Genomic DNA, 19479 nt, shown 5'->3' with positions numbered 1-19479 from the left:
AAGAAAGAGGGAAGGAAGGAAGGAAGGAAGGAAGGAAGGAAGGAAGGAAGGAAGGAATTTTTATAGTAATAACCATTTAATAAAATATATATGTAGCAGAGCTATATCTAACTTCATGGGGAAAATTAAATATTTCATTGAGAGTTAATATCTAATGAAATTAATGGAAAAAACAAAAAAGGTAATAACATTCTTGAGTCAAAACTTTCAAGCCTTTGTTTTCATTAGCACAATGAAAAAGGGGTAGCAAAATTGACAAAGAGACAAATTTTACTAATGGTAATATTGATATCTAGACTTTTGGTGCAAGTTATTGTTTAAATATTTATTGGTGAAAACCAAAGGGTAAAAGATATTAAAGGAAAAATTGGGGTCCATATTTGTTCTTTAGGTTAGAGAATAAATTGGAAAATTATGGGTAAAGAGTGTAATTTTGTCATTCATTTATATGAAATGTAGATAATGTATTTTGTTTAATTTTTCTTAAATGATGTAAGAACTCAAATTATTTTAAAAATTATCAAATGTTCTTAATTACGAGTCCAAATATCCTGTAATTACAGTGTATTTGTAAATGCCCTATAATTAAACTGGGATTTAATTTAGGCTTTCTTATTTTTCTCTTAGTTTTCAAAATAAATATACAGCCCTTGTTTCTTCTAATTTTTAAAAAAGGAATCTTGGTAAAAACAGTTTGTCTAACAGCAGCATTTTGTTGGATAAATGTCCACCTCCAAGGTTACAGTCTACACCATACTCATCCTTGCCAAAGGACACATTGAATCTACTCACACCTGGTATTTATGTGAGCCCCAGTTTCTTAGAAATAAATGAAATCAGTGTTGGAACTTAATATCTTTAGAAAATAGAACACACTAATTATATATGTATGTATTTAAATCAGAGAGTATGCATGGACATATCTTGAAAGTTTTGGGGTAAATATGTAGTATTCAAGGGATGAGAATACCTGTCATCAATCCTCAGGCAAAATTCCTAATTGTATTTTTTTTAAAAGATTTATTAGAACACAGGCATGTATTTTATTTTAATTTACATGGAGTGTGTATGGTTGTTTTCATTCAAAATATAATGGAAGTCTACTTAAAGAACTCTCTGAAAATACTTAAAACAGTTAAAAATTTTAAGTATAACTTTGTGAACCATAATATTATAATGAGAGATGGATAATACCATTTAAAAATAAATCTAATTTTAAAATGAATTTATTCACCAGAGACATTTTTAGGCCTATTATATCATAATGATGAAAGTAAAGTCTCTTAAATAGTGTCTCTTAAATCAAGAGATAATGATAAAATATTAAAATTTATACCAATAAAATATCAATTGTTAGCATTCATTGTAGATTTTACAATGCCAGATGGATGAGAAAATGAATATGGAGTTGCTATTAATAATTAAAGAGTCATTTTTCTGAGATCTAACAAAATATTTAATTTTGCAGTTGGAAAATAAATGTGATGCTTTCTTTCCTCCATTACATCAATTTTGTACAAATCCTAACAACCCTGTTACAGTAATCCCTGACCTTGCTGGAGCTCTTAAGTTAGGTAAGCTTTTAAAAGTGATAAAAAGTTTGTATGTTTTCTCTATTATCTTTTTTCTATTAAATATTTTTAAATTTACATATGCCATTCATACATGAACATAATTGTATAGTAAAAATTGTGAACTTAAAAGAGAGTCATGCATATCATCATACAGGACTTTTTTTCCCCCAGGATTTTCAGTTTTTATTTTGATGGTGTCTCCCCACACCCCTCTTCCCTTATATATATAACATTTTAAGCATATGATATAAATAGAAAAAGGTGAAATTATTGCTGAAATTTTAGAGGCATTTAAAATGTTTAATTTTGTATAAACTATGCAAAGTTAGTGCTTTTTATCAGATAATAGAAGTTTTGAACATAGGAAAAAGATGAAATTAGACCCTACTTATAAATACTATACTTCTTCAGAGTACTGAAGCATTATGGTTAGATCCAGGGTTTCAAGGGATTGTTTTGCAAATTTGAGCATCACATGATTCAGTGAAATCTTTTAGGAAATGTCTGGAGCTCCATGAAGTGTTATTTCTTTTTTATTTTTTTAATACTTTTGAAATACATTTACAAATTTAATTGTAGTTACTAACAACACTTATTTATCTATGAAGATCTTGGACTTCACCAAAACTTTGGTAGGAGCTAACAATGAACATATGGTAGAAGGACACAGTTGCTGCAACCAGTAGATGAAAACTGGGACCCTACTGGAACAAAGAAAATATGGTGTTGTGAAAGTAATAGATCTCATACTACAATTGCTGAATATGTACAGTACCAGGCTGCCTCATTTCAGGAGTCTTTGAGAGTAAGTATTCAATATGGAGATTTTTATTGGAGTTGTAAAAGGGCACATGACCGCTGCAAAATATTTGTTTTATGCATATAAATTATACATAAATTTTATAATTTGCAAACTTATTAAACAAGACTTTCACAAACTTTAACTTGATTAAATACACATGATTATATAGAAATAAAAATTAGTCTTAACAAGGCATCTCCCTCATTTGTGTAATATTTCTATTTAGATGGATAACCCATTTCTATTTAATATTTGCTGAATATCACTTGTAATTATGAAAGGAATTATGTGTGCATCTCACACATACAGGCATGTTTCCATTGTTTTTAATCTGAAAGACACTTCACCAAAAGCATTAGTATCGTAAGATGAATCTCAGTGGGAAAAGTAGAAATTTTACAGAAATGTCTCATAATTTGTGGGGAATAAAAATTATCAAAAAAGCATAACCATAGGATTGTTATTAAAGACTCAATAGACAGTAAATAGGTTTAGAATTACGAACCTTGTGAAATCTTTTGCAAGTAAAGTATCTATTGTGATTTTCCTATTAAATATATTTTAGTTTGTTTTTTCAGATCTCTATTAAACTATGAAACAGAACTTCTGAATAGTATCACAGATTTAAAGTTGCAGAAATGTTATTTCTTAAATGCTCATCTTTATTGTTTTAAACTTCATCAAAATTTTATAACTGAAATGATTAAAACCTTTAAATTTTTAATCTGCTACTAGTTTATGTTTAGAAAATGTTTGAAAGTCAACCCTCAGTTCACATTTTTTAATCTGGTTGAAATAATTAAAGCAAATATTGTGTTCTTTTCTGAGTGATACTTAATAAAAGCTGTTAATGTAATTTTTTGTGAGTGGTAGAGTTCCCATTTTTTTAAAAAATGTTAATTGTTCTACTTTTGAGGTGCTTCAACTACAGGATTATGTATTGTCAGAAAAGAATAAGCAGCTAACAGAGATTAAGGTAAATTGTTTTACAATATTTGGAACTGAAAAAAGAGAAAAAATATTTTATTATCTTTTGCAGCAATCAACATTTAATGTGAAAAACTTCACAGATATTAAGGAAGTATACATTTTTTATTTTTTTTAAATTTATTTCTTCCACACCCTACCTCCCCATTGTCTGCTCCCCTGTCCATTTGCTGTGTGTTCTTCTGTGTCCTTGTTAGGCCTCAAAGCAAGGCCTTTATGGATAACCAGAGATGGCATGAAGTAAACTTCAACATGAGAGCTAGGCAAACTCACATTTATTACATCCGCAGAGGTAAGGAGCCAAGGCCAGTCCAAAGTGACTCAGACCTGACTCCCCGTGCTGCAGTTTCACCCTTGCTTAAATATCCAAGTTATTACTTAGCATTTGCTTTATTAATTAGTTTTTATACATATGAATGAACACACATAGTTGGTATATAATTGTGTGATTAGTATGCTCAGGAAATCATGCTTGCACATACATTCATGATCAAGAAAGGGGTGGATAACTCCTCCCCTGGGTGGGAATTTTACTATGTTAATTAAGCAAGTTGAAGTGAGGACAGCAAGGGGCTGTTTCTGTGCCGGTCCGGCCAACTGGTTGAAGCTGATTTTCATACTTCAATGCTTCAACAGGATATTCTTGACCACCAAAAGTGGAATTTGGCCCAAAGAGAGGGTTGCATTTCATTACCTTCTGATTTACATACAATTCTTTTCTTTGTATCATAGTAACAGGGAGAGAAACAAGTTACTTTCAGGTATTTGGTCATCCTACATCCATCATCCTCTTGCATTCTCAGCAACACCGTAATCTGTGTCTCTTTTGGTGCGTCATGTTGGTGCATCAGATCTTTGTGTGTGTGACACCACTTCTGGGTAGGCTGGGCTTTATTTGCATGGGGTGGCTCAATGTGGGGCACCCTCCTTTTGCGTGGGGTCCCCCCTATGTGGGGGACACCCCTGCGTGGCACAGCACTCTTGTGCACATGAGCACGGAACATGGGCCAGCTCCACATGGGTCAAGGAGGCCCGGGGTTTGAACTGCAGACCTCCCATGTGGTAGGTAGATGCCCTATCCATTGGGCCAGGTCCACTCCCCAAGTAATATGCTATTACATATAGCATAATCTTTTTTCCCCTTAATTATTTTTACATTTCTCTTTCTTTTCACATACTGTTTTCATTTTTCATATCTTCTTAAATTTCACTTGCTATCACTGTAAAGAAAATTGATGTCATTTAGAAAACTTTTTCAAAGTAAATTTAGAATAGGCACATACTTCCCTTATAAATTATCCTATTACCTGAGGTTTATATTAACTTTATGACTGATGGGAAAGTTTAAGTAGTATGTTATTGAGCTTTGAGTTTTCTTGAGTTTTTCTTTAATGTGACCATTAAAGATATTTTCATATGAAATCAGCCTATAGAAAATTAGTTTCTGAACAAACACTACTCATGTAGAAATCAGCATTTATTCATGTGAATTAGGAAATGATATAATATTCTAAGCAGGAATATTTTTGCTTGAACTATAGGAAGAAAATGAGAAAAGAACTCATCAAAAAGACTATTTGGATAATGAACCCACATCTTCACATAAGTATGTAACTTTTGGGGTCCATCATGATTTCCATTAAAAGGCATGAATTTAATATTTTCTCTCTCTTTTTTTAATATCTGGGAAGAGGAATATAGAACCCTTTAAAACAATAAAGTCTGGGACCAACATTGACCTTTCAAATGATAAAAAGTAAGTAATTTCATCAGTAATATTTCCTTGAACTAGAGCAAAGAGAATTAAGGACTGGAAATTGTCTAGTTTCATACTCTTTCATTCCCAGTCATTATTCTTTCACTTTATAAAGCTTTATCTAAAAGTTGTTGTAGTCTTAAATTATTTTAAAACATTCTGCAATTAGGCTTTTTCTTCTTTCTTATGAATATAAAATCCCTCATTATATGTTAAGTATAAAATAAAATATAAACGATTTCATCCATTTACTACATTCCTTTTTAAGTAATTATTTTTACACAGTATTTGTTAGAAATTTTTCTTGGGAATATATTGAATAGTCCAGTACTTTGTGAAACTGCAGTAGTAAAATATTTATAGATTTAATTGCTTTTCTGATTGGAACATGAGATTTATGAGGAAATGGCTACACTGTATCTCACAGATGTTTATGCCATGATTTTACTTTTAATCTACTATTTAATTTCAGCTAGAGAATACAGCTACATGAGTTGACCAAATTTCTTGCTGTTGTTCATGTGGTGCAGCAGGAAATGTTTTAAGCCATGTGGGTCATACCATACTGTGTGTGAATACAGTTCAACTCTTCATGAAGTTCCAGGGAGTCAAACACCAGGTGATTTTTGAGCTAACATATCTTGTACAATTGAAAAATTAGTTTATCAAATGTGAAATATGCAGGGAGAAAACAGATTCTTTCCATTTATAGTGAATGAAGTTCTTGTAATAGCTATATTACTTAACATATGTAAAAATGTTGAGTTAGTTTTGTAATTTAGGTTAGAGTGTGCTTTTATCCTTTTTACATATAATGACCTGAAACAGAAAATTGTAAACTAGAAATGGGTGTGTCATTAGGGTACTGACTGAATGAAGCCACTTATGACTTTATAGAACAAATCTTCTTCCTGTTTATTGCAAGATAATTGTTTTTCCAGAGGTTTTCCATCACATTTGAAATAATTTATTGTGTATAATCACAATGTCATGACCAGCACTTAAAATCTGTGATATACTTATATTTTGTTCTCTATTATGTTTCATTTTTCTAAAAATGTAATTCACAATTCCCTAATGTGTAAGTTAGCAAACTTGTTCCGTAAAATCATATAGTAAATTCCTTAAGGCTTATAAGGCAAGAGGTTAAACTGAGGGCATTATGTAAGTCCTAGCATGTAAAACAAGAGAAAAATCTCATTTCCTGAATTTGTATTGGTGAGTATCAAAATACAATAGTTGAGTGTAGTTTTTCTGGTAAAAGTTCTTGTTTAACTTTAAACAGCATAGGAAGCATACCAGGCAGGTTCATGTTACTTATACTAAAAAATGTCATGTTATGATTTTGTGTTGGGTACTTTTTTAGGTTAGTTCTAACTTGCCTAGTAATTTGTGGTTGAATTGATTAAGAAACATTATGAAGCATGTCACAAAAAAAAGGTCAATTAGTGGATAGTGACATGGTGAATTTTTGGTCTTCTTATTCAGAAAAACTAGATTCTCAGTCCACAGCTCAGAAAATTGCAATAAAATGTCACTGTTGCTGTTTTTGATAGGGCAAGTCAGGTTATTAAGCTTCACATTTCTGATAAAAAATCATGGAAATAATGGCTAAGTCCATAAGAATGACATAAGAATTTTTTGGCTAATGAATAATATGTATAACAATAGGCTTTATATTTTGTAAAAGTTTTATAAATGCTTCCATTAAGGTTTTTTCACCATCAGTTGTAAAATATCTTTAGACTCTTGCCACTCTATTAGAGAAAGAAGCAAGACTACCCAGAGTGGGCATCCAGAATTCCTTCAGTTATTGAAAGGATCTCATCCACCAAGACAACAACTCATGAGCACCTGAACACATTCATGTTCCATAGGGGCATGCCCCCACCACTGCCCCCAGCAGTGACCCTCCCCTGCCACAGATGCAACCCTTCTGCAATCCAAAACCTCCCCCAAAACAAGGTCGAATAAAGAAATGATATAATTTTTAAATATTAAAAACAAATTTTTGCGTCGTTCCTTTCATCATTGTAAGATCCTCCCTTATGAACCTATTCTCCTGCATATGAATGCAATCTTCCTAAACTTTATAATCCCTGGACCTTTATTTCTTGATTCCGAGTGAGGTAGTCTATGTTGTTATTCTAAGCAATTTCCTCTTTGGGTGGACCTGGGCACTCCCTGTGGTACAGACACAGGCTGCTTTTGCCTTGTATCTAGATGTGAGTTTTAGAGGCTATGCTCTATCGCAGGCTCCTGTATCATGGATGCTCCTAGCATCCTGGCCTGCACACTTATAAAAGGCCAAATCATAGAGGCAAACAAAAGGATACTGACAGCTTATCTGCATGGCTGTTTAGCACAGTGGGCATGCAACTGTGTAGGTACATGCAGAATATTAATGGGTATACCAATAAAATGCATTTGTCTTTCTAGAACACCCATCCCAAAGCATCAGAATTGGAGTACTCCCATCTCCACAGTTCAGATATTACTGAAAAGCTAGAGTAATCTGCAAGAGGCGTCACCCATCAAAAACCTGGCTTGCCTAGGTTTTTGCCAGACTCCACCCTCAGCTCATGGTATTGTGTTCCTCAGGGCACACCCCTGTGTTGTTAGAATTGGCGAGTGTAACCTGGAGGCAGGGACTTCTAGTCCACGGTACACACCCTGATGGAGCTGCTGGTCAGCTATTTGACCGTCAACAAGACTTACTCACCTCTCAGCCTCTCCTCTCTTCTCTGTAACCTGAAGACTGAAACTTATGTCTTCTGCATACCTAGATGTGTCAGCGATGCTCTGAGAGCCCCAGGAAACCACGAGGCCAAGAGGTTCAGCTCCTGCTAGTTTGCACAGAGAACGACACGTTCTATGTAGCTCCTGCCCACACCCCCAGCCCAGCAATCATTCTGGACATCGTATTTAGTGGGTACCCCAGCACTGCTCTGAGCCCCACCTAGTCCTAAGCCTAATGGATATTCAAGCCCATGGAAAAGCAAAGCAGTTTCCATGAAATAGAGACAAAGCCCCAGGGTGCAGCCCCAGAAAGGCGTCCCAAAGCCAGCCACAGTGTTTCAGCAAGAGCTTTTTGTTTTCATTTTTTGCATCCTAAGAGAAAGGCAGTGGGGATCCAGGCAGGTCCCACCCTCTCTCAAGGAAGAGGACGGCAACCGGCAAACAGGATTGGCCAGGCTGCCCACTTGTGAGAACAAGGGGCAAAAGGTCCCCGTCGTGGCAGGGCTGGTAATGGCCACAACATCAGATACTCAGAAAACGTCTGGGGAGGGGAAGGGCAGGCAGCAGGCACGCCCTGTCAACTTCGGGAGGGTACTGGACTAAGTGTGGCTTCCGAGGCTTTGCCTCTGGCCCCGCCCAGGACTTCTCTCTGAAAGCCTGCCGCGTCCTCTCCATGAGGAGGGCGAGGGACGCGGGCGATCACCTGGGGATCCCCTGTGAACTCGGCGGTCGCTATGAGGACCAGAAGTTGTGGGAACCTGGCCTGCTGGGGTGTGTCTTCCAGCCATGCAGCTGGATTCGCGTGCTTCATCTGTGCGGCGTGATGAGGACCCCAGATGCAGGCCGACCCTGCGGATTAGGTGGGAGGTTAGAGAGGTGCCTTGCCTGGGTGGAGGGTTCCTGGTCTAGCCTGGGGCCTGGGCGGCCCGGGCGCCGCAGGGAGCCCAGAGACCTGGGATTGGACGGCAAGGGAGGTGCAGCGCGTTCACTGCGTCCATGTCGGCTGTCTAGGGGCTCCCTGCCGGCTGCGCCTTCTCGACGGCCCCTCGCCGCGCCGTCCAGGATCCACCTGCCCGCACGCGCGCGGCACGGGAGGTCCACGCCCCAGGCGTCAGCCAGGTGCCCAGCAGCAGCTGAGAGAGATGGCGTGAGCTCGCTGGTCCCAGCGCACGCCGGCTTGCTGCCGGTGCTGCGCGGTCTGCGGGAAGTGGAAGCGGAAGTCAGCACTTCGAATCCCGTCTGCGGGCCTCAAGGGCGCTGGAGAAGTTGGCCTCCACAACGCCTTCCCACGACGCAGGCGGGCGGCCCCGGGCTAGCGCTCCCGCGGCAGAAAGCCCGCGGACAAGTCTGAGCCAGCGGCTCGGCGGTGTCCACACCAGCAGGCAGGGCGCGGGCAGCACGCGGCTCAGACCACCCAACACCCTCCGCAGGGTCTCCCTGTAGCTCCGCCAGGACCCCCGGCCGTACCTGGACAGGTCCCAGAGGCAGGCGCTCATGACGGCCACGTCGGGGGCGTGCTCGCCCCGTCGCAGGTGGTCCAGGACGCTCTCCGCGCACCGGGCGCACACGCGGTGAGGAAGAAGAAGCGTACCCGGTGGCGGCCAGAGCGGACCTAGCGGACCTCGCGGTAGTGGGTCCCGTGGTGCAAGCGGCCCCGCCTGCAGCCTTCCAGCCGCCTGTCCAGCTCAAAGCTCCGCTCGCCCTTGGCCTCCAGCTGCCTGAGAGAGCAGGCAGTCCTGCAGCAGGAGCACCGTTACCGGGTGCTTGTACACTGACTCTGGACCGAGTCGCCCGTTACACCCCAAACTTGTTATACAGCAGCTGCGGGACGTCGCAGGCTCGTAGGGAGGCCACGGAGGCTGAGGGCGGATGGCCTTGCGCCCAGCCTGCCTCGCAGTAGGAGGTCTGACCGCTGAGGCCAGGAAGTAAGGGCGAGGTTAGACGGCGCGGGAAGGGCGAGGCCCACTCCTAGGTCTCAGTGCCTTCCTTGTTGCAGGCTGCTCCTGGAGCGCTTGCCTCCTCTTCTGGGGAGTTGCTCTCTTGTTGCCTGGTTCTCCTGCAGAGCCACGAGTTGCTGTCCTGGAGCTTGAGGGAGGACTGTCTTTGTTAAGGGGAACGCTGACTGGGTTCCCGTCTGCTGCCAGGATTTCCAAGCAGCGATGGGAAGTACACTGCAGCCTCAGCGAACGCCAGCAGTTCAGATGTATTGTTTTCGTTTAATTAACTCTATGGTCACCTCCTTGTGGATTCACGTGCGCCAGTGAGCGAATCCAAAGCCGTTGGACCCGTTACTGTCTCCCACAGGTAATATCTGGTTAAAAGAAAAACTCTAGCACCATACCACAACCACAGGACATTTTCACCACCTCAAGCCCCCCCCACCCCCACCCCCGACTTAGACATAAAAGCTGTTTTTAGAAACGTTTTCAGAAAATTTCCACTGGAAATTCCGGGAATTCCTGCCCCATCCTCCTTACACACCCACACACAGATTCGCCTACTATTAGTAGGTTACAGTAGTGCTGTGGTACGTGGCACATACCGCAGCAAAGAGCCGTATCACCTGCTTCCCGTCCTACCCTTAACAGTGGGACATGAAAACATCTAAATTCCATAATTTTGCCCGACACAGGATTTAATAAACATGGAGTCACGCATCATCTGTAACATGGGGCATTTCATCTGGTCCCTTGGCACTGTTCTATGCAGAGTCATCCTCAGCCCCTGGAGACGCAGCACAAATGGCCACTTTAAGCTCTGCTCACCTGCTTAACTGAATTTCCAAAGTGAGGTTGCCGGCTGTGGGACTAAGGGGTCAATATGTTAATCCCTTTCCTTGCTGATTACTCTTCCATGACATTAGGTGCCGTGGCACTTTTAAACAGTCACCATTCAAGAATCTTGGAGTTCTTTCCAGTGTTTGGCTTTTAAAGAAGAAGTTGCTATGGTATGCCTGTGCAGATTGATGGAAACACAGGTTTTCACATCTCCAGCGTAAGCTCCAGGCTGCAATTGCTGGGTTGTATGATGTTTGCATATTAACATATTTAACAGAAGACTGTTTTTAGAGAAGCTGCATATTTGACATGTGTGAGTGATCCTTTTCTTTTTCCCTAAAGTATAGATCTACATGGGCTTTCCAAGTATAAAAACGCTGGAATCCTTCTGCATGTATATGGCCACAACTTTCCGGTTATATGGACCCTGTTTAGCTCATATCCTTTTCCAGGCATCCTTCCCTATCTAGGATGTGCACTCGTTGCCTGTATAAACCCCAGACTTCTTGTCCCTGAACAGACAAGTGGGTTCTGCTTGAATAATCCCTCAACCCCCTCTATGCTTCAAGGGATGTGAATTGGAATTTCTTGGCAGTATAAGTCATGGGTGTTTTGGTCTTTCTTTTTATTTCTTTTCATTTTTTTTTCTTTTTCTTTTTTGTAATAATGGAAATGGATGGGCAGATACCAAGCATATGAACTCTAGTCTCTTTGTCCTTTGTACAGCACCAGAACCATTGGCCACAGGCGGGGCTGCAGTTCTTATTCTTTGCATGCACACATGGCTTCTGCTGGAATTTTAAGTTTTAGCAAGTTTACACAAACAGCCCAGATATTCATGAAGAAACACACAGCCCCCACACATAGCCCATATCAGTAGCATGATAAGAACTGTAAGGGCCCCTTGAAATCTAAAGTTCTGGAACTGGAAAGGCCTCTGTCAGTCCCATCTGTGGGGTGAGTGATAGGAACAGCAGCCAAAGCTGATCTAGGCTTCTTTTCTAGAGTTTAAGCTTCCCCCCTTAAAAAGGGGGCCACGGCATCTTCTAGAATGTCAAATCCATAGAGGAGGTGATATCTAATGCTTGAGGGGCAGGGAAGATCCATGAATTCTGATATCAAATCCTGTGCCTTGACAGTGCTGCTGTGATACACAACATTAAGTCTGCCATAAAATTAGCAGGGGGGACAGAGTCGATATAGAGCCAGCAATGTCAATATAGTTATGGCGATGACAGAGATGCTCATGTGGACTCTTACCTGATCATGGGGAGGAGTTCCTGGGTGAAACAATGAATATCCATTTACAGTTATGGGCAGGGTCTCCCCTTTGTTGTTCCCATGGACTAGAGTTGCTTCTGGGAGGATATTACACTCTCAGGGAGGAAGAGCTGAAGTGTCTGCCCTTGCTGAGGGAGTTTTCCCAGGTGTGGGTCTTTCTGCAGGAGACCGTCCCATTCTTTGAATTTAATGCATTATTAAATGACGACATAGGAAAGGACAGGACCACCAGATGCACAAGCACTGGTTGTGATAGCAACTGTGTGGTGCACCGTACAATAAGTAGGAGACTTCTAATAGAGGGTTTCATGGCCAAGAAGTGTATTCACAGAGGGCATAGAGACCCCACATTTTCCTATGAACCACCTACTGCTGGGCTTGGCACAACACTTAAGCCTGCCTGTAGACAAGAGAGCTATTAACAGAGGTAAAATACCTGGTGTCATCACTAGGAATACCCTGGGGACAACCTTGCATCTGCATACTTGCCATTCCACCTTCTATCCCCAATGGAGAGGCCTGAGTAAAACAAGGAATTCAGCTGAGCCCAGGCAATTATGAGCCAATCTCTTTCTTTCCTATAGATCCCCTTTCCATTAGTTACCAAGATCAATGGCACCTTTACCACCTCCTCTCAGGAATCTACATTTCCTGCATTTTTTGAGACATACCTTTTAAAAGATACTTAGATTACATATATGTTACATAAATGAATGAATGCAGACAATTCCCATATTTCCCAGTCGCTACCCCTCCCACACTTTCCCACATTAACAACATCCTTCATTCGCGTGGTACTTTTCTTACAATTGATGAACACATACTGGAGGACACTATTAAGTGTGGTTTATAGTTTACATCATAGTTTAAAATCTCTGCCACACATTTTTATAAGTTATGGCAAAATGGCCTGTATCTGTCACTACAACATCATTAAGGACAATTCCAATGTCCTGAAAAGGCCATCATATTACAACTGCTTTTTTTTAAAAGATACTTAGGTCACATAAATGGTACATAAGAAATAGGGGATTGGCATATGACCCACTCCCCACACCTGCCACGTTTTCCCACATAAACAATGTCCTTCATTAGTGTGGTACATTCATTGCAATTGATGAACATGCTTTGGAGCATTGCCACTATGCACGGATTAAAGTTTACATTGTAGACACATTTTAAATGCATGAACTCATTTAATCCTCACAGCCACCTCACAAGGCAGGTATTATTATGGTTCATTTTTCAGAGATGAGAGGACTCAGTTTAAGAGAGGCAAGTTTAGTCCAATAATCCAGAGTGTAGGAGTTGCAAGTCTGCATCCATGTGGAATCTAACCCTCATCTTGATACAGAGGTGGCGTGGATATAACCATCCCAGGATCCACAGGATGGAGGAACAGAGTGTGGATTAGAGTGGACTTACTGATATTCTACTATGGAAATATTGAGATTAGTAAAGGAAGAAATTGTGGCATTAATGTGGAGAGAGGGGCCATGGTAGCTGCTGAGGGTAGGGAGAGGGAAAAAGATATATGAGGGTAGGGAGAGGGAAGAAGATATATGATATATCAGGACTTGGAGTTGTCCTGGGTGGTACTGCAGGGACAGATGCTGGACATTATATGTTCTGCCATGGCCCACTGGGTGGACTGGGGGAGAGTGTAAACTATAATGTAAACCATTATCCATGTGGTGCAGCAGTGCTCCAAAATGTATTCACCAAATGCAGTGACTGTCCCATGGTGATGAAAGAGGTTGTTGATGTGGGAGGAGTGGCGTGAGGGGGTTGCGGGAATTTTGGGGACCTCTTACACTTTTTGAATGTAACATTAAAAAAAATAAAGAGAGAGGCAAGTTTACTTGCCTAAGCCTAGAACTGAAACACCAGTAGCCTGGCCCCAGAGCATATTCCAGCAATTATCCCATTGTTTCTAAAAGTCTGCTCTGCATAAATCACCTGCATTATACTCACCTCATTATAACAATAAAGTGCTGGGCCTCACGCCAGCTGAACTGAGTCAGTATCTCTGCAGGTGGCACTCAGCAGTATGCATTTTATCCAGGTATTTGAGATCAGACTCAGTTTTGAGAATGAACTTGCTATACTTAACACATACATGCTGACACACTATTGATGCACCTATTATCACCTATTGATGCAGCCACATAAATAAAAATGCATCATTAGCACGTAACGTATTTTTGTTGTAAGCTGCTGACATTCTTGAAGTTGTTTGTTATGCAACAATATTTCAGAAATAACTAATTAACAAAATCTACCTGTGTTCACATTAATCCAAATTTCAGAGACTGACTCGGTAATCTTTAAATACATTGAATTGCCCAAACTATTGTTCAGGAACACTGATCTTGACAATTTGCCCTATTTAGAACTATGTTATTAATAGATTTGGAAAACATTTTGTTTAGAAGTGAAGTTTTAAGATTTCCTCCATCTTGTATTTTGTTCATTTTCATAAGAATATTCAAGATGAAAGAATATTAGGTGAAACATCAACAATTAAGCACATAAAGGTTTTAACAACCTGTGAGCCGCTTGTTCACTATAGCTTTTGTCTGCTCTTCCCCTTGTAAAAATGATAACCCAAAATTAATTGGCCTCTCTCTTCTCTCATCATTCCTAATCCATGAAATGGTAGGAACCACTATGCCCCAAATTATAATTCCATGGCTGCTATACCCCGTCACTCCAACATTAGAGACTCTGCTTTCCACAGATAAGCTATTTTTATGCAGCAATTTAAAAAAGACTAAAACGGAATTCTTAACTTTTTGTGTTCCATGGACCCCTTGGCCAGTCAGGTGAAAATCATGGACGCCTCCTCAAAATGTAGCATCAGAGAGTTTTAAGACACTCAACAAGTGTCATGTCTAACAACTATGGTAATTTCAAAGTAAGCACAATTATTAGTGATTTTTCAACTTATGAAACACCTGTCATGTGACATGAGATGAACACTACTGTAATCTACTGCATATATTCAAAAGTGAAGGAAATGCTGAATTTCAGGTACAGGTCAGAGAAAATAAAGATAAGTTCAAGCTCATGGATGCTCTGATTAAGAACCCCTCATTAAGAACCCCTGGCCTAAACTGACGAGCTGTGCTGTCATTGAGGGCACTTCTCACCTAGCATACAAACACACATGCAGAGTGACACACTTGGCAGTGTTTATTTCTCTTTTACTAGTGTCATTCCAATTTTATCCAAACTCATTCTTTGTTTTTTCACCATTTATTCCTTCCTTCCTGTCTCAGGTTTGCAAAAGAACGAAGTTGTCAATTCATCTCCTATAGCTGAAGTGGTCTTGTCCTATTTGTGTTAAGTTTGCTGCTCGATTGTCTACAGGTCAAGAGGACAGAGTTCCCTGGAAAACGCACACATGCACACACACAGACGAAGAAATATAAAAAATGGAATTTATTAAATGATGTTTAAGAGCGGGTCTTAACTCTCTAGATCACGCAATGCCTATTCCATTTACTACTTGTGATGTCTTTAAATTCTAACTCTTAAGTTCAAAATGGCCCTCACTGTCCATGTGATACGACCTGTATTTGTATGGCTGTTCACAACAAAGAAATGGATATGAAAATCAGGAATACTCTGAAGATTAAAAAACATACCTGATGGGACACTGGAGGGAGTACTTCCCTAAGGATTTATACACTTTTAAGGGAAGGCTACTGAAGAATCTTAGGGTGAGCAAAACCAAAATGTTGGAGCTGGGGCTGGGGCTGATGCCCATGTTACTACGCTTAGGAGTGGAGAAGATTATCTCTGCATCTAAGTGTATTTGGCTGGACATGCTCTCTAGCTGGATTAAGCTTCTCCAGTGACAACTTTGTTTGGATTACACTACTCCACTGTTCCTATCTTGGAATACCTCCCTGAAGACCTGGGGTTACTCACCGTTTCTCTCTTACCCTTAATTCCTTCACTAGAGAACCGAGGGTTCCAGGCAGCTGGCACACAGATTTAACCCCCACTGCATCCCATTCTCACCTGTCTGCCTCTCTGTTCCCTCTTCTTGCCTCTTCCATCCTTGGGTAGTATTGCAGGGGATTCAGCCAGAGATCCTCACAGATGATCTGGTAGTGGAAAGAGCATGGTGGAACCAGGGTATGGACCCTATTCCCACTACCCAAGTAGCTGGGAGGCCCTCCAAGGCCATTTCTTATGCTCCCCATGATGGCCTCACCTCAGCAATCCTATTAGATTCTGCAAAGTTGTGGTCAGAGAACAAGTTAAAAAGCTTAAAGTTGGTGCTATGGTGGCTGCGGTTGTAGGCCTGGTGTTCAAAAGTGTGGAACCATTGGCCTGGAGTGGAGTAAAATTCCCAGTATCCTGGAAGAAGAGGAAGATGTGGGAAAAGATCCTGAACACCTCCGTGCCTGTCCCATCCAGAAACTCACCTCTTACCAGTGATGGTAATGTCGTAAATCTTAATGATTGCTTCATTTTCAAAGTAGGGGTTGCTCCGAAAGGAAAATGTGATCTTGCAGCTCTTCCTGGGATAGCTGAAGTCTTCCACCTGACAGGGAAAGGTAGAGAAAGGTGACCCCTCTCTATGGAACAAGCCTTTTCCTGATTTGGTTCTGAATCAGTACTACTTGCCCTCAAGAGCTAGCTCATCCGAGAGGGCTGATGCTCCCAGACTTATCTCCAAATTGATGATGTAGCTGAGCATGTCCACATCTTGGTCAGTGATGATGGCTGACATTTGATGGTGGTTCAAAATCTGCACTGGGTCAAGAAGCCTTAACATGCTAGGAATGGAAGGGATAGATGCAAGCAGTGTACATCTACAGAACAATGAGAAGTGGGTAGTGCACCTCCCAGATTTCTTGGCATTGCTGGATGGTCTCCTTCAATCAAGATCCTTCATCATAGACTACCTTTCGTCTACTGTTTCCTTGGCTTTCTGTTCCCAGATAGCTATCTGCTCTTACACTTGGAAAATCTGTTTCCTGAGATCCTGAGCTCTACCTTACAAATGTGTGTGGGGGTCTGTATGCTACTAATTATGCACGAAAGGCAGTCTCTGAGTTCCCGGTGAGGGTGCAAAAGTGTACATAGGACTTCATGTGCTGAATGTATCCACCTAAGTAAGCAGTATGAAGGATGACAAAACTACCAATAGAATCAATATTAACCCAAGACCTCTGTGTGTGGTTGCACCCATCCCTTTTCCTCAACAGGACCTCTTTCCTCCTGCATCACTCCCTCTCACAACTAGGACTGCCTCCTTCCCTAGCTATGACTTCCTCCCACGACCCTCGCCCGCGGCCATTCCCCTTGGAACTGCAGTAAGGGTACGTTTTTTTGGTTTTGTTTTGTTTTGTTTTGTTGGGGAGGGCTTTTCTGAACTTTTTGCATTAAAACATAAACAATATATAATAAAATGTACAGCCCTTAATATGTTAAGTTTCAGCAACTGTACAAACCCACATAATCACCACTCAAAACAGGATTTGGTACATTATCACCGCCTTGTGTGTCTTCAGTCAAATTCCCTCCCTGCACTTAAGAAACCGCTTTCTACCACCAGAAAGGAGCTTTGCCTGCGCTTGGACTTTAGCTAAACGCAGTTGCACAAGGATACGGTTTTGACCCAGAAGCCAGGAATACCCTCGATGATGCTGCTTCTGCGCTGCAGGTGCGGCTTAAGCCTCCGCTTCAGCTTGCGCTTCAGCAGGCACAGGGCCCGGTTGGCTCGGGCTTGCAGGCTGCTCAGCTCTAACTGCAGGACCTCCAGCGCCTGCAGGGATGTCCTGGCCTCCGCGGCATCGCACCCTGGCTGGGCCCGCCCGCACTCCTCCTGCCCTTCCTCCAGGCTTTTCTGCTCCGCCTCTCGCTCCTGCTCTTGCACCTGCTCTTAGGCCACTCCCTCCACTACCGCCACTACATTCTACAGCACCACGTCCCCCCATCTCCAGATGTCCAGCTCCGCTCTCCACTCCAGCATCTCCATTTCCCCGCAGCTCCTCCACCCAGAGCACCGCGGCCTCCTCGCAGGGCGCCTCTCCCCTCTCCCTCCCTCCAGCTGGGGCCTGTGCCTCCGCCCCTGCCCTGCAGCTCTGTGGGGACTGTTCCTACCAGAGGGCCGCTTGCCAAGCCAACGAGGTGTTCTGAGCGTGCCTGGGGAGCCGGGCCTTCGCCGGGACCCGCTTCACTCGCCATGTGGCCCGGGCCGGTGCAGGGAAGGACCCACACACGCTCTCCCCAGGCCACGCCCGCGGGTACAGCAGCGCCCCCTAGATACGCGGGTGGATTCCTGCAGCCTGTGGCGTTGGAGACGTCCTGGGCGCATGCGCAGGGTTTGGTGACGCCAACCTAGCCGACCTGGCGGGAAAGTGGAGCTTTCCATGCTCCACACCACTCCTCCCAGTCCCCACCCCGCGGCCCGCGTGCCAGGGGTGCAGAGCACGTGGTCCATTACTTCCACCTTCACTTTTCTTTAAGCCTTTCAGGTTAAGCTGATAGCTGAGCATCAGTCTTCTTGTAAAGTAGTCTCTACCTAAACTGTTGCCCATGAGCAATGTTGCATTATATTAATATTTCTTACCATAAGAAGTAACAAGAATATTAATTAATTAATTAATTAATTAATTAATGGGCCAAGTTAAGGTATATCATCCTATCAGCCAGGTTCAAATATTTCAATGATCAGACCCATTTAATCACCTAGGTTCATGGTTTAATGAAATGTGAGAAAAGCCAGTATGTTTTAGTTGTATAAAGCCAGTATGTTTTAGATGTATGCGTTCAATTATGATTATTTTTATATCTTATACAAATTTTGATTCATGATTCTATTCAATGTAACAAGCCAAAAGGAAAATGTGATAGAACTGTGAGTCTCTCTAGTGAACTGAGACTAAACAGAAAATTAAAAGATAGACTGACTCAGAAAAAGAGCCTTACCCATAATCCACACAACTTAATATGTAAATCCATTCCAAGGGTCTTTACTGTAATTAAACAACCAGCCAATTAATCTCACTGCAATCACAACAGGAAACACTCATAAAAAAGGCAAAGAAGAAGTGGGGGAAAAATGACTGATTGACCATACTCAAATGCCTGACAAGTACAGAAATCAACGGGAGTGACTACAGTGTTTTAGTCAAGTAGACAATGCCAATCGTGGGGAAAGATGATCAAAATGCGGGACAACATTAAGTAAAATAGTGGTTCTCAGAGGTTCTGAGGGGAGAGGGAAGTAAGAATAGGTGGAACATAGTGCATTTTTAGGGCATTAGAATTGTTCTGCATGATTTTGTAATGATAGATATGGTTCATTACACATTTTGTCAAAACCTATAAAATAAAATTCTATAGTGCAAAGTGTAGACCATAATGTAAACTATAGTCCATAATGTGAACGATAGATTATTCATCATTAGTAACACATGTACCACATTCATGCTTTTATTTTTCATGTATAGTTCACATTAGTGGGGCCATGAGATATTTGTCCTTTTGAATCTGGCTTATTTCACTTAGCATAATATCTTCAAGATTCATCCATGTTAG

General features: G+C 41.5%; 1 long non-coding RNA gene and 1 pseudogene across 1 annotated transcript; one reads left to right on the top strand and one right to left on the bottom strand.

Annotated features, from left to right (window-relative positions):
• LOC139438605 (lysine-specific demethylase 6A-like) overlaps positions 1-5749 on the top strand; it is a 68318-nt pseudogene extending 62569 nt beyond the window's left edge.
• Positions 5750-15191: 9442 nt separating this feature from the next.
• On the bottom strand, positions 15192-16257 carry LOC139438602 (uncharacterized). Its single transcript, XR_011648249.1, has 3 exons — positions 16142-16257; positions 15946-16031; positions 15192-15307 (listed from the first exon to the last, which is right to left on the bottom strand). It is a non-coding gene; the product is annotated as an uncharacterized lncRNA (long non-coding RNA).
• Positions 16258-19479: the final 3222 nt, after the last annotated feature.

Source organism: Dasypus novemcinctus, assembly GCF_030445035.2.
Source record: "Dasypus novemcinctus isolate mDasNov1 chromosome Y unlocalized genomic scaffold, mDasNov1.1.hap2 SUPER_Y_unloc_2, whole genome shotgun sequence".
Classification (NCBI taxonomy): domain Eukaryota; kingdom Metazoa; phylum Chordata; class Mammalia; order Cingulata; family Dasypodidae; genus Dasypus; species Dasypus novemcinctus.
This window is presented reverse-complemented; position numbering and strand designations above follow the sequence as displayed.